Source organism: Mustela erminea, chromosome 13 (assembly GCF_009829155.1).
Source record: "Mustela erminea isolate mMusErm1 chromosome 13, mMusErm1.Pri, whole genome shotgun sequence".
NCBI lineage: Eukaryota > Metazoa > Chordata > Mammalia > Carnivora > Mustelidae > Mustela > Mustela erminea.
Genome location: NC_045626.1, coordinates 55,718,359 through 55,735,000, shown reverse-complemented (window position 1 = coordinate 55,735,000; position 16,642 = coordinate 55,718,359). Strand labels below are relative to the sequence as shown.

General features: G+C 39.6%; 1 protein-coding gene across 4 annotated transcripts in view; it reads right to left on the bottom strand.

Annotated features, from left to right (window-relative positions):
- Positions 1-16,642, bottom strand: part of ARHGAP28 (Rho GTPase activating protein 28) — a 205,113-nt gene that overhangs the window by 132,069 nt on the left and 56,402 nt on the right. The gene's annotated exons all lie outside the window — the stretch shown is intronic.

The window sequence follows — 16,642 nt, the reverse complement described above, 5'->3', positions numbered from 1 at the left end:
AGCTTCATCCCCTGCAATTCCTCACCAACACAGACCTTCCCACTTTTGCTTGAACAAGCCATGGACTGTGGCATTTTTTGCAAGGCTGTTTTCTTTGACAGGAATGTCCCTTTTTCCCCTTTGCTGCCAGGTCAAGAAGCATATTTATCCTTTAAGACTCAATTCAAATGCCATTACCTCTATGAGGCTTTTGCTGACAGTTAGGAGCCATTTACACTCTCCTCCCAAATACAGTTGTGGATACTCTATTGTAGCACTTATCTCTTGGCATAAGAGAGACACGGCCAAAGAAAAGAAATTCCTCTTTGTGGAAAAATACAGTGTCTACGTCCTCATTGCATCCCAAGCCCTGACACAAAGTCTGGCACTCAGAAAGTATTTGATGAATGACCAAATTAATGAACAAAGTCAAAAGCTATAGGAAGAAAATCAGCAAGCACCTCAGATCAGCAGTTGGCCTGGAGAAATGATAGCTGGGCTACAGTTCCTGACTAGACAAAAGGCAGAAGGAACCAGAATGTTGAAAGTAGCAGAACTACTCAAGTTAGTTATGAAGAGGAAATGACAGATGGGTTATGCAGTGACTGATAACTGCTGGAGATTGTTAGAAAAGAAGGATTACAATATTACCTTAAAAAATCTCTTGTGGGGTGTCTAAGTATCTCAGCCGTTTAGCATCTGCCTTTGGCTCAGGTCAATATCCCAGCATCCTGATACTGAGCCCCATATTGGGCTCCCTGCTCAGCAGGGAGCCTACTTCTCCTTCTCCAGTTCTCCCATGCTTGTGTTCCCTCTTTTGCTATCTCTCTGTCATAAATAAATAAAATCTTTAAAAAAAAACCAAAAAACGAAAACAAAAACCCTCTTGTGCCTTTGTACTGGAAATACAGAAGTCTTTGAGAGCTATGCCTAACACCTTTCATAAAGAATCAAAAACACTGTAATTGTGTTTTTGAGTAGTAAAACAAAACACCTAACATCAGAACACCCATGGGAAGCTGAGACACCAGAGTATTATTTAAGGTACCTTAAATATTACTTGTGCAGTCTCTTTGACTGCACATTACAACTTTTTTTAAAATTTAATGCAGTGCTATGTTCCAGATCAACTAGGGCCCAGATATCAGTGTTTTTTAAAAAACCCCACTGTTGGGAATCACTAATCTACTAGAAAACAATTTTCCCAACTGTATGCTGCATCTCTAAAAGGAAACCAGTAACTTCATGATTACTGTCATTGTTAATCTCTTTCCTGAAAAGTGAGAGCCAATAACATACATTTAGTATCAAAGAAAGGTAAATAACAACATAACTTAAAGAACTTCTTCACTCAAGTTAATTTTTATTTTAGCTGATTTTTCCCCTGTATTCTCAAAATGCACTTTCAATATAAAATTCAAACCTGAATAAATGATCATAGTGGAATACTATATTCCAACATCATATTTTGCTATTTTAAGGCCAAAGGAAAAAACTTGGAGAATAAAAAATTTATGAGAACAAACTGAGCTCTAAGAAGAAAATGTGCTATTATAAGAAATTTTTTTTCCCCATGACTGGCTCAATTTTAATAGTTTTCAATGGCAGTTCTTGCTGTGGGGAGAATGTGTTCTAATCCTTTAGACCTTAATTAAAATGGTACAATCTTACATTATTTTCAGGGATTCACCTATATATAGCAGGAACAATGGAAAAATGTTCTTGAAGAATTAAGAGAACACTGATCAGTCATCCTAAGAAGGCATTCTGGTGGGCAAGTGATAGGAGGGTAGAAGAGGGACAATAGTGGGGACACTGGGATGAGAAGTGAGGCTGGTGGGGTAAACTGAGTTCCAACTTTCTATGTCTGAGGGTTGCTTTCCTCTGAGTTCTCACATTTTACCCTCAGTGTAGCCAACGGTCCTGACTTAGGTACACACTTACTCCCTTTCAGATGCTGGCATAGTTAGGAAATTTTCTTAATTTTTCTTTAAGAGTATCTGATCAGGATAGTTTTTCAGAAAAAAATCTTTACTAAAAACTAGAGAAAGGTGGGGGAAAGAAAATGAAATGGTAAAAAGCCATAAAATTTATAATAAATAAATAAATAATATATACATACATATATATGTAATAGGCATATAATAATGTAAGTATGCGACCAATAGAGGCTAACAGTGCAGTTAAGCTGGTATAAATTAGCAACTCTAGAAGTCATTATCCTGGTCATTTGACCTCAAAATGCTATTTTATTTAACTGATTTTCTCTGCTCCATTTTAAGACAAGCATCTTACTCCTGATTTCTCCCTACCACCAACCTCCAATAAGACTTCTTATTTTAAACACTGTGTTATCTTCTAGGGGAGTATTTTTCAAAAAATTTTAACCACATATCAGAAGTACATCTCTGTCTATCCAACACACACATACATCTTATATGCCACAAACATAAACTTCGTCCAAGTCTCATTATGTGTGATGTACTCTGATATATTTCCTTCTCTATTCTATTTTTTCAAATGGTGATAGCAGCCTACTAAACTGATTCCATAACCTAGTACGAGGGAGTACTAGCAATAGAAAAACCAAGCAAAACCTGAAGATTTCCATCTTCTCTAATGCTCAGATTAACATAGAAGTTCATTTATAGACCAAGAGCAGGATAATGCCCCTTTCTTAGTTTTTCAACTCTGCCCATTTCTCTGGAATTCTCAGAAGGTACTGGTTGGTTCAGTTATTTCCCATATGGTAAAGGACTATGACAAGCCAGGGATATAAGAATGATAAGGAGTCCTAATCAATTGTAAGTAGTGACAGAAGTCAACCCAAATGTCAGCTGCTTACCAGCAGAGGAAGCAGGGAGCAACATGTACTAGCCTAAGGCATCATTTGGGCCAAAGAAGAGGGCGTTGAAGTTCAAGAATCCAGAATGATGAAGGCATCTTTTCTCTATCACTCCGTTCTAATGCCAGGAACAGGTGGCAAAACTGTGGCTCTAAGAGAATGATTTGAGTAACAGCTTTGTCCTCTTAAATGAATGAAAGAATGAATGAATAGTTAGGTCAATATTCACAGGCCTAAGCCAATATCTCATTTAAAAAAATTACATAATGGTATAAAAATTGTCCCCCCCTTTGCTTGGGTAATTTGGAATGTATGTTAATTCATTTACATGAATTATGCAGAGACTTGAATGGGAGTGTTGCTTACAGGTGACAAAAGATGCTGGCCTAATTAGCAAATCCTGTGAGAACCCTTTTGAAACGGGGATTTAGATTCTTTAACAAACACTGAAATTAACTCCAAGGACAGCTTATGAGGTAATCAGTTGGGTTTTTTTCCTCCATGAATTTTCTTCCCGAAAAAAATCAGCTCCTTAACAGCTTTAGGGCTCTGGCTGCCTGGAAGCATTTGCTGCTCTGCAGCTGCCTCAACACGAACGGCTGTGACTGCACAGATTACTGGCTGTTCCTGGGAGAGACACTGCTATTTGTCAAATGTGACACGAGGATGAAGTTTGAGGACAGGGGATTACAATCAGGTATCTTTACTCAAGATCGTCAAATGTGACTAGAATCAGAAAAAACAGTGCTTTCACAGGATTTTACAGAGGGACTTCCTCACATTCACTAAGCATATTCATATTTAATTATGATAACTTTGGCCTCTGTTTCCACCTCATTTTGTCCCTATCTCTGCTACAGCATGTACCTCCTGCTATTGTGACACTGACTATGAAGATGCCTTCATTCCTTTAATAATCCAGTTGAGGGCAGGCCTGTGTTGCCTTATTTGTATCCTTAATACCTATGGCAGTACACACTTGGAGCTTAGAACGGGTGAACAATAAGAAGAGGGGTACAGGGATGTGAGCTTTGCTCTGGGATGCAGGATAGAGTGAAGGTTGAAAGCAGGGCAAGAGAAGCAAGAGGAGTTATGGGCTTTCCCCAGAAAGGAAAGAGATGACATTTTAAGTAGAAAGCTTAAACTCAACAGGGCTCCTGGTCACTTACTCTCTTAGGAGGAAACTTATCTCTAGAGCAGGGCTTCTCAAACTTTAAGGTGCAGAGAAATCACCTGAGAATCTTGTTAAAATGCTTCTGACATTGGAAGTCTGGGGCAGAACTTAAGAGTCTTCATTTCTAACAAAGTTCCCAGGGGTTACAAATACAGCTGGTTCACAATTTAGACATACCTCAAGTAGCAAGGCACCCAGAACCTGTGTTCTAACATCTGTAGTAACTGCATGGATTTGATCAAGGTCCTGGGAGGAAGTTAGTAATAAATTCAAACAGAGTAACTGAGATTTTGGTAAGATGTGAGCAACATTAGGGGATGCTAGCAGCAAAAAAATTAAGGCCCCTAAGGCTAGCAACTGGGAGGAGGAGCCATCACCAGCCCCAGAAAAAAAGGGGGAAAAGGAGGGAGAAGTTACCAGAACTAAAGAACTTTGGAGCTGAAACAGGAATAGTAGGACATATAAAGATCTGTGTTCTTGGGTATCTTTGGGTATCTTTGGTAGAAGGACACACAAATTTCCCAGGGAGTGAGAAGACTCACTCCTGTCCTGCCTTCTGACACCCTGCTGTGCCTCCCACTGGCCATACCCAACTGGGACCTAGAGGACAAGGTGGAGGTGGGGGGATATTCTAAATGACCCCCAGAGCAAAGAAGGAAGGGAGAGTATACTGGAAGGCACAGGGAACTCTCCCACAGAGGAACATTTGACCAATTTAACTATTCACTATTTCCTATGGTTAAAAGTAAATGCCCTTAAAACTGAGTCTGGCCTCCCCTGAGGGTGCTACAGAGCAAAAAACTGCAAAGAGTCTATGTTGATTCTGTAGGTAATCTTTGGAAAGAAAAGAGCCTCAAGGGGCTGGGTAAGTAGGGGCAGCTTTAAAGATAAAAGAAAAACAAGCTAAATGCCTGAGGCAGAAGCATAAAGGAAGTGCTGGGAAACCATTAAAAGACCAGCTCAGGAAGTTAAGAATATAGTGGCCCCTACAGAGCCTGGAGAAACAGGACTGGCAGGTTGGCGACAGGGGCAAACAGAAAGACCAGCCTTCACTCTGGTTTCAAAAGCACTCTGCCTGAAATGCTTTAGAATTTAGACGCAGTACCACTGGTAGATTTCCAAGATTTGGGGAAGAAAGCAGACCCAAGGAAAACTAGAAACAGTAAGCACGAAGACTAGATAGTCGTTCCTAAGAAAACGCAACCAGAGGTCTCATAGAGAATTCCAATTATAATTGTGTGTGTGTGTGTGTGTGTGTGTGTGTGTGTGTGTGTGTGTGTGAGAGAGAGAGAGAGAGAGAGAGAGAAAGAGAGAGAGAGAGAGAATATATACATGTATACACATTACACATACTAGATTCCTCATTAGAGCTCCAATCAAGGCTCTTAGGAAAACATTAAGAAATGGAAAAAGCAACATCCATATTTAGATTTTCAACATGTTAAAAAACCCCTATCTTTTACCCTAAAAAACAGTGCCTTCTCACCACCCCAAGGGATGTGCCTTGTCCCTCGTTAGCAACAGGAGGGACTGTACAGCAGTCATTTCCAGGTGTGGAGGTCAGCCCAAAATGCCCGGTATTGCAAGGAAGTGAGAGTACAATGTGGACCCTGCCTGATGAGTCAGATCAGAGTGACCTTTGCCAGGATATGATAGAATGATGACTGGTTCTGCCCCTCTTCACAACTTCCACCCCCTTCCCTAAGCCCATACAGTCAGTTCACCATTGGCCTGAGGGGGAACTGTCAGGAAAAATGGGGGGGGGGGGGGAGCAAACAAAGATTCCAAATTCTTGGTTCTAGTTCAAATGAAAGACAAAAGTTGTTTTGAAAAGAGATATGAACTGGCAGAACAAGTTTTTTGTGCCTGTGAGAGTGTGTGTGTGTGTGTGTGTGTGTGTGCGCGCGCGCACGTGTTTACTACCCTGGGAAGAAGGGAAAAATTCAGAGAGGAAAAAGCATTATAGGCAATTAGAGAACATGCATTCTGTGTCCCACCCCCAGAACAAAGCCCCTATCTATTAGGGTGGGATTTGGGATAATCACAGATTTCCCCCAGAAGTTTGGGAGGATCTGGTAAGAAGCTTGTTTGCTTCCTGCCTCCCTTCTTTCAGTATTAAGGGAGATAGATGCAGAGACATTCCAAGTGACAAGGGCAGGAAGAATGAGCAGGGATGGCTTGGTGGGCTAAGGCAGAGGGCAGGAGTTGCCTGCCTTGCCTAGGGGTGCTGAGTTTAGCTGACAGTAAGAGGAGATTGATTGATGCCCCATCTGGCTGGAGACAAAGGTACTGATAGCAGGGGCTTGCAAAGTGAGTAGCTGATGACAGGGAGCCAGGCAGGAGACAGAAACACCCACATCCACAGAACCACGTAAGCATCCCAGAGGCTCCTCAGCCAATCCCATCAAGGTCTAGGCATCAGTTTGGAGCTCTGAGAAGTCAGGGGAAGGAGAAGGTGCTGATCCAGAATAAAGGTCCCCTGACTGCCTCTAGAGCAGTACTCCTTAAAAAGCAACATCCAATAAGGAGAGGGAGGAGAGGGGTGGAGAGAAAGATCCTAAATATTCCCGAATCTTAACCAGAAGCAACTTAGAAAGCGCTAAATTGAATGGAACAGACTGGCTGTGGCTGTGACTAGGTTAACTTTTTCTGCTATCTGCCAGAAATGGGGAATTAGAGTTAGAATATAAATTTTGTGGCCAGAAATGAAGAAAATTATGTTCTGTGACTGTGAAATTCATGTGCATTACAAGACTGATGGATTTTCCTCAGCATCCATTGCTTAAATGTTATATGTGAATATTCAGTTAAGGTCAAATTCTATCCAGAAGCAGCAGCACTATGGTCTGACTTCTGCAAACACTGGAGAAGCAGATCCTGGCTGGTCATCTGGCCTTGACCTGGGATATAATCTGAACTCTGATTTGCAGGGGGGACAGGTTCCCAGGTCCAACCCAGACTCAAAAACCAGGGCCCTGCCTGGAAGCACCTGGGCCCATGCCTGAGAGGTAGAAGGCAACATCAATCCCTTTTCACACATGTGAATATGCCAACAGCTCCACTGCTCACAGGACGGTCCTGCCCCTTCTGCTTGCCTCTCCTTGCCAACATCTTGCTGCAGCCTCTTATTTCTTCTAGTTTTCCAAACAATTCCTGTTCATAAGGATCTCTTCTATAAACCAGGGACTCCTGGGTTCCTGTCAGTGACATTTTGGGTTCTCTTCGATTTACTATCATAGCAAGATGACTGAATTTCTGCCAGAGATTTGTTAGAAAGATGCACATTGGCCAGAGTAATTTTGAAGCAATAAAGAATTGTCAGGGTCTGTACCAATTCTTGACAAATGCATTGTCACCATTAACTAACCCATTTTCCCAATAATGAGGGTCTTTAAAATGCTATACGAGATGAGGCAAATATTTCTGCTCTCCACAAGGACTGGTGAGCAACTGAATGTGACCTTTGTCTTAGAATCAGGGCAGATACTGTTCATAAATGGCCGTTTAGGGGATCACAGTACATCTGTACCCTGGGAGTTACAACTGAAATTTTGTAGATTTCTGATGAAAACAACATAGAGAGCCCAGAAAATAAACACCAAATTCCTATACAGTTTGTGAAGCTGTATATATTGAAACTGTATACATACAGTTTGTGAAACTACCATTGCAAGTAGTTGCAATGGTAAAGCCTCTTGCGTCTGGTTCTACCCAAGGAAACATGTGAAACATGTGCAACTCCTGAAAACATCCAGCTTGTCAGGACTATGATTCATTTTCTTTTTTTGGTTTCTTTTCTTTTCTTTTTTTTTTTTTTTAAGATTATATTTATTTATGTGAGAAGAGAGAAAGCAAGAGAGAGCATGAGTGGAGGGATAGGGGCAGAGGGAGAGGGAGAAGCAGACTTCCCACTGAGCAGGGAGCCTGATGAGGGCTCGATCCCAGGACCCTGGGATCATGACCTAAGCCAAAGCAAGATGCTTAACTGACTGAACCACCCAGGTGCCCCTAGTATTCATTTTCTATTACACAAGTTCCACAACCCTGATCAGCAGCCCAAACAGGTAGATACTACCCTCTGCTTAACTGTAGAGCTTCAATATCTATCTTAATATGCAATTTGGGGGAATTTCCCTGATAACATGATGTAGAGTTATTTTTACATGCACTATGCAGTATACCACCCTTCAATAATACCTGGGCCCAAACTAAGTCTGATTTTGATAATGGCCTACAAAATGACCTGGGCTCTTATGCCTGCATGACTGTATGTCAGGAACATTAAATAAAAAACTTCTACTGTAAAACTCAGGCAAATATTCCTTGAGAACTGAGCTGGAGAAAAGGAAATGAACATACTATATCAGCAGACGAATTAATATGTTCTGACCCCTGCTTAAGCTGGAGAGTTAGGCCAGTGCTTTACTGACAGGTGTGAAGTGGTGATTCTGTAAAAGAAAGGGAGGGAACCCTAAAAAAGCATAGTCTTCTAAATGCATTAGAAGAATGACCTGTTGTGATAGTCCCATATCCCCTAATATCAGAGAATCTATTATTCACAGTATCATCTAGCTAGGAATTGTATTACATTCATAAAAGTCCAATTAAAAACATATCCAGAGAATGCAGCACTTACAAAGATATTTAAAACAGAATAAAAGAGAGAAAAGAACCCTAGTCAATGTGCATTAATACTCAGTAATTATACAAAGCACTCCCTAGTGCCCAACTTTGGGTAAAATACCTGTTGAACATCCTCAACAATTCTATGAAAAATATTATCAGTGCTATTACAATTTCTTTTTACAGATAAAAAAAAAACATATATATATATATATATATATATATATATATATATATGGGCTTAAGGAGAGTTAGTCACTCATCTGAGGACCCATAGCTGTAATGGGTATGTAATATAAGATGTAGGATTCAAATGTAGGTAGTAGGACCTCAAGATTCAAAACTCTTTGCCCTGTACCTTGGGTGTTTTCCTCCAGACTATCCCCAGTGTTGTTACTTCTCATGACCTGCTCACTGCTAAGCAGCTGTCTATGAATAAACAATATGGACAGTTTTTAGAGAAGTTCCTGTTCACTACTAGAAGAGCATGCCACAATAGAATCAAAGCACTCACACATTTTTAGTACCTAGGAAACCACCAGTCAAGTTTTTAAGACATTTCACAAGAAACCTGGAGCCATTTAAGATATTGTCAGTCATTTCATGTGCATTCCATCACTGTACTAATTTATTTTAAAACTAGAAATGTAATGTGCAAATTTTATGAAAACAAACAAAAAAAGATCCTAAAGAAATGATGAGACATCTAACAACTGATTTATGAGTGAGTTATACATTATCTCTATACTAATCCTTAGTCAATTTACAAAAAGCAAATTATTTCCCAAGTTTGAAGCTGATCAATAGTCTGGGAGTGATCCTGGTAACAAGCAACTGTTAATGGCTTAGCCCCTGTCAAAGGAAGCCAGCATAAAGAACAGGTTAGAGTCCTGTTGACAGAGGCTTGGGAAATACCTACTCCAAAGAGTCCACAGGGTAGCTATGAGAGTAAAACACCACTGAGGGGAGTCACACCTTCAATATTGGTGGCTATCCTGAGTTTTGTCCTGTCTACTTGTGGCACTGAGCTCCTCCCCAGGAACTTATCCATTGCTGTGGCTTCACTTATTGGCTGAGGATTCTCTAATCTTTGACCAGATCACTCTTGAACTCACACTCTTCAGGATGTCAAATCATCTTTGTATGTTTGACTCATCATGTCCAAAACTCAGCCCCTCCCAACTGTAATCACTCCTTTTCCCCAGCCTCAGGAACGGCATCACTACAACCTTGCCGTTTTTCACTTCTCCCCCCTTTTACACATTATACTGGACAGGTCCACAAATCTGGCCAAATCTACCTTAGACACATCCCTCAAATCCATCTTTTTTTATTTAATTGTATGTCCATTTGTATACAAATCTATGATATATCTAGGCTACTGCACACCGAACTTCTCTCTCAATATTTGGCTCCCTGACTTTTTAATACCCTTTACATACACTTGTAAAGGTTACTAAAACAAAAATTATATAAATTATATAATGCCATTCTCTTGTTAACAATCAGTGAATGAGGCTAACCCAACCATTTGGTAGACTGTTACAAATCCATTAGCTGGTATAAATGTTTCTTTACAACCTTTTTTACCGTTTTTAACGCATCTCTAACCCCCACTCCAATTATATTTGCTGAAGTTCATCCATAATTTAATCGTGGGTCCCTTAAGTAGGCTGGTGAATAGGGGTCAAGGAGGACAAGAGAGTATAGTGGTTAAGAAAGAGGGCTTTTCAGTTGGCTGATGTGAACTGAATCATAGATTTACCTCTTACGGAGGTAGTAACTTATGTGTCCACTCTGAGACCTCACTTCCCTTTGTCTCAAAAAAATGGGATAACATAAATTTATTGTCAGAACTAATTAAGGCAATCTGTTAGCTATTACAATAATAGCTCCTCATCAGGTATATCTAGAGCAAATTTTCAAAGAAGATACACTTTGTACAAATATATTATTGTTAGTTAAGTAATGATGTCCTCAAGGTTTGTATTGTTTAGTTTTTAGAGGTTCTTGAAGGGACAGTTTGGAAAGAAGATGGAAATAGTTTGGTAGCAATTAAGAACTATCCTGTTGAGGCTCTTATACTACCCAGTTTTCTACACTGCTAACTTAGTAGTTCACTGAGTACAAGAACTAGAATTTGCCTCATATTATTACTTTCTTTACTGTGTTTTATCTCCAAATAATACCTTAGGACAGAAACTTCATCTTCTACTTCTTAACATCTCAACATCTCAACATAACCTAGCCCAACACGAGATTCTTGGTAGACCTTCAATAAATACTGAGGTCAGAGTGAGTTATCAGGCTACAGATTGATAATCCTCTTGATAAATGCCCAAAGTTAAATGCATGAGCTTCTGATGCTGCTCAACCACGATGGGTTCCCCCACCCCAAGGAATAAAGATTATACTTTATAAAAGGAAAAAAAATGCTTTATAATTCCTTTTGTCACATTGTACAAAGCAAAATGTAAATTAGCATGAACCCATGGGCACACAAATTAAAATTAAGTTTGAGTAATTAATTATCTTAATTGCAATGTTAATAAACACAGTTCATAACACGAAGGCCATCTTTCTCCAGGTTATCTGCACTACTTGATACAAGTAAATATGCACAGTGTTTATAAAAATGTTGACTAATATTTGACTGTTAAGTGAAAATAGCTGTGAGTCTGACCTCTGATTGGAGACCATCTCACAATGCCTCCTTAGGAAAATGCTCCTCTCTAATATTCTGTCTCCACAAATCTATAAATGTTTCCTCTGATTGCCATGTTTTGAGGATTCAAAAAATTATGTCCATAAATTATTCTGAGCTTCACCAGCAAAATTAGCAGTTACTCTATGCCAGGTACCATTCTAAGTACTAGTCTGAGCCTCATAATCGGATGGAATAACTGAGGTTTAAGAGAAAAATTCACTAGCTGACAATTATTGCCTTACTAAGGAGTACAGTCCAGATTTGCACATAGCGTATCCATTCCCAGAGCCTTGCCTCCCAATCACGATATCATATGTCACTCATAAAGTAGAATTTAGTACATATTTTGGGAACTAGAAAGAAGGAGAAATTATACTCCATTAAGATTCAAGAAAGACCTCAAGGAGAAGGATGTGTAGGATTCTGACTGGCAGAGACGGAACAGGAAGGATGTGCATTCTAGGCTCTGGTGAACAAAGTCACAAGCCAGGCGGGAGCAGAGAGCGGAGTGGGATGGACGAGGAGTCTGGCTTGGCTAGTGCTACAACAGAAAGCATAGTTGTGACAACTTTTCAGATGCCACAGGAGAACACTGTGGGGCTTTAACTAGTAAGCTGTACAAAGTTTTCTCAACAAGGTAACATGAGTTGAAATATTCTTTTGGAAGATTAGATTCTTTCTTTTAAAGCTTAGGAACTTTTTTCTCAGAAGATCATTTTCCTTACTTAGTCTAACAGACTATTTTGGATAATAATCCAACTCAAGAAATTCTCCACTGGGAGGCCTAAGGGACTGAAACTAGCAGGATGAAGCTTAATAGAAATGGGGATAAAGTTCAGGAACTTCAGCTGCCCATGTTTAGGATGACTGCTCCCTGGCAAGAATAAAGTTCCTATGAAAAAGATGAAGAGATTTTGGCCAAATTCAAGGTCAGTATAAGCTAAGAGCATGACACGGATGCCATGAAAACTAAGTGGAAGATTAAGCAGCATAAAAGTATATCACACAGAAAGAGGAGATGATTATCCTAAACACAGCAGAATTGGAATTCAGCTCTGGGTACCACTAAGGGGGGATGCTGACAGCCAGGACTGATCTCAGAGCAGGATGGGTGAAGACAGAAAGTCAAGAGGCTACGCCATTTGTGTAAATGTTGAAAGCACTGGAGAAATTTAGAAGGCTCCAAAGAAGCATGATTACTAACATTTCAAGAACTGTCTTGGGAAGAACAATCTGTTTAGAATGACAATACAAAAATAGAATCAACAAGAGGATAATATAACCAATGAATCAACTAATACTGAAGACAAGCTCTTCATTAGTTACACGGGCGGAGGGATGTTACCAAATTAAAGGAAGCAATCAGTGTTTAGTGGGCTCCCACAAGCTAGCCAAAGACAAGATAATGCTTTTAAAAAGAAAATTCACCTTGCTGAGTATGGGAATATATAAATACTAGTCTTCAGGAATATAAATACATAGTCTAAGTATAGTATATAAATACACAGGCTTCAGGAATTTGGAGATGTCACTGTGAAGGAAGCGGTGAGACGGGGAGAAGGGAGAAGGAGTTTGAAGCTGGAATTTGAGCTGGACTTTGACAGATGAATCAGTTTACAATCTGAAGTGGTCAAGTAACTGCCAAAAAGCCAAACCTTCAGTAAACAGAATTGTAAACAGATTACTGAAAATGCTCATTAAGTCCACTTAGGGCTTAAGAACATACAATAATTCTCTGTAATACATTCCTTCTCATTTTATTGCAGTTTATAGGGGGTAATGTGATCCTTTCCCTTCTTATCTCTCAAACGTATCCCCTATACACACACACACACACACACACACACACGCACACACGCACGCACACGCACCAAGCTTTATATATTACTGTGGAAGAGTAACAGATATCACCTTCTCCTTCAAGACAATAGGTCAGCAAAGGAAGTTAGAAGTCAGAGAACAGAGAATATGGGGGTCCTATTAATAGGGAAAACAGCCTTCCTTGACTGTTCAAAGTCCTACAGCAACTTCCACCAAAATATCAGTTTTCCTATTACCTCTAAATGGGAAAACACAAATAACAAATTTTGTCATTCCCTCAGCATTGTGAGGGAGAAAATGCCCAGGCCTCAAAGTCAAACAAATTTTGGTTCACATTCTTGCCCTGACACTCATCAGCTATATAAAATGTGGGCAAGACACTTGGCCTCACAGTACCTCAGTCCCCTTAACTGTAAACTGTGGATACCCACTCCTGCAGGAAGTTTTTGTGATGATAAAGGAAACAGTATTCATCAAATGCCTGCACCCATTCTGTAGTTCTACTCATCATTATCACCAAAATCTAAAGACTGCTAGCGGCAGACGTTTTGATAGCTCAGGCGTTTCTGGGACTTTGGAAATTAGACTTCGTGAAAAAGCTCCAAATGAGCTTGTCTAATATTGGCTTCTGATTTCTCCTACTTCATAGATTAGAAAGCAGTTCTGAAGGAACTGCAACCTCTTAGTGGTAAGGGATATCTATCCATTGACTTCCCTAACTCAAAAAGAGACTGCACTTTGGGTGTTTCATTTTGTTAGAAAAAGGAGGCAAGGAGGAGCAGCTGCAGCAGCTGGGGATGGATCAAGTGATAAATCCTGTCCTTATTTTAACTAAAATACACTAGAAGATTCGTACTTACTGAGTAATTCAAGGTTGGCAAAGAATGAAAAACAATTACGATGTAATATGCTATTATTTAAAAAGAAATCTTTTCAAGTAGGTAAACTGTGTTAGCCTCCATTTTAATGACATTGCTTCAAAGCATCCTGCCTGGAAGAGTCACATAGTTCCTCTGGGCGCCCTACCCTGGCCCAGAAGGCTGTCCCATATGTTCCTGTGAGGACAGGCAGCACTGTGTGGGGTTACTGCCTCCATATCTCCAGCATTCCTTTTGAAGTTTATGGAGGCATTTGGAATGAGCTCTGTAAGTTATGGGACAGGAAAAAAAAATATCCTTAGCACCTACTTATGCCAGAAGTTTCAGATAGTTATTTATGTACCACCTTAATATACAAATAACTGAAATATTGTGCCTGTCTTTTGAAACAAAATAATAGATGCTTCATGTCCCAAATAGTGATTTCTGTTTAGTACCAGGTTGGATTCTTGGTCAAATCTCCTTTAGGGTGATGAGCAGCTGGGCAGGAAATATCTTCATTTCAGACCCCAATTTTACTACTATGTATATCCACATGAGAAATTTGGAAAGTTTTAAGTCTTCATGTTCATTTAATTAAACACATCTGACATATGGAGCATTATGTATGGTAAGCTTCATACCTAACAGAGAGACAAGACCTGTTTACTCTGCTCACTTACAAAGAGAGTTTGCTTGGTACTTGAGCTTTGTAAACCTATCATTTATTCATCACTAAAGGGCCCTGGCAATGAATGTCCATCTCATCAGCAGTGACATTGTGCAAACACTCCTCTCAATAGTTTTTGTCCCCTTAAATAATCCACAGGCTTCTATATCACTAAGAAACAATTCCCTTTTTCTCATCTCCCCCCCCTCCTGTTTAGATAAGCACTTGGGGGTGATTGTTCTCAGTGCTATCTTCTCTCAGCGAATGGTCTTATCACCAGGTCACACTATACCTTCAGAGATAGCCGAAAGGCTGTTAGACTCTGTCTCCGAAGATGGTGGTGCATTGCTTCCCCACGTCTTTACTATAATACCACTGCACATCTTGACTGAACTGGCTTCACCTTCTCCACTTTTGGAAAGTTTCCAGGCAGGGTCTGTGTTTACGTCAGCAAGACTGATTCAAAACACCACCTCTGGGGTTTTAAACAGGCTTTGAAACACATTCCTGAACTCTGCTCAACTCAGGTCAGTAGGAGGCTTTCCAGTAAATCTGTTACTTTACCTTGTCATTCTACTTTTTACAGAGGGGCACTGATTTCCTTGAAGTTCATCTCATAAGTGATTTTACTTTTCTAAAATTTCTGCTGGAACCTTGACTAATAGAGCCTTGCATTTTTATGCCCATTGTCTTCTCTATGAAGATTCAGCTTGCTTAAGGAAGATAAGCATTATTCTGTTTGGTTTTTTTTTTTTCCCCTTCAGCTTTAGGACCATAAAAATTAAATTCTTTTTTATATTTTCCAATCTAAGCACCAGTTTTGTCTTGTTAAACTTGCTTTTGATTAGCACAGTTACTATTCAATTAATCCCTTAGTTTATAGTTTAACAAGTGCCTTACAAAATTTGTAAGAGATAGGATGTGTATACAAAGGGGGTTGGGCAGGGGGCAGTAATTACATGCACAACTATGGGGGGGCTATCAAACAAAACTGTAGAATTTAAGAATGATTTCTAAAAATAATGTAAATCCTTTTTACTTACAAGATTTAAAGTAAAAGAAAGATTCCCTATTAGTAATATTCATCAAAGCACACTAGTATAAAGTTATTTTCACAAACAAGCACAAAAGCATATCCTAGACATTATGCTTGAAATGTATAGCCTATCATAGACCTTGGTTTTGCTTACCACACTCTGAAATCTAAAGGTAAAACTAAAAAGAAAAGAAAGGCCTTACCTCTCTCAAATCATACCATACAAGAAAAGCAGTATTTCTCTAAATGGGCTTTCTTAACACACTCTAATCTAAAAAGAAGGCTCAACAGGGCTAAAGGAGACTCTACCTTTGATTACAAAAGACATTAGTAAAACAATTTAAAAACAATAAAGAAACTATAAACACACTGGCAAAAATATAAAGATGATGCTACTTAACTAAAAAGAACTCCCGAACACTCTGAAGCAGATGATTCTAATTTAAAGGAAATGAAATTCAAATAAACAACAAAAGCACCCGTCCTAATACTTCCCCTTCCTGTGAAAGGCAACACAAAGGACAAAAACAAGAGAAAAAAAAGAAAGAAAGACAGACAAGACCTATAAGGAATCACTGAAAAGGGGCTTGTATGGATAACAGTGCTCTAAAAATTAAACATGAAAGGAGGTTAACAGATACTGTGGAAACCTTTCTGGGAAGGGCTGCATTTGTGTTTCTTGAAATAGGCCTTCTGTTTGCTATTAATCAGACTAAGGCTGGCTTTTAGAGTATTCTATAACACAGGTACCGATTTCTTAAAAAAGGTATATAAGGGAGGAGAAGGTGGAGGCCAGGAAAAGATGAGAAGGAATGGACAAAGGCAGCACCCCAAAATCCCAGGCACAGTACTTTCTGTAGGGCAGGTATGCAATGGGCACTCCCTCCCCAACCACCTGTCTCTTCTAGAAGCAGGGCAAAAACACAGCTG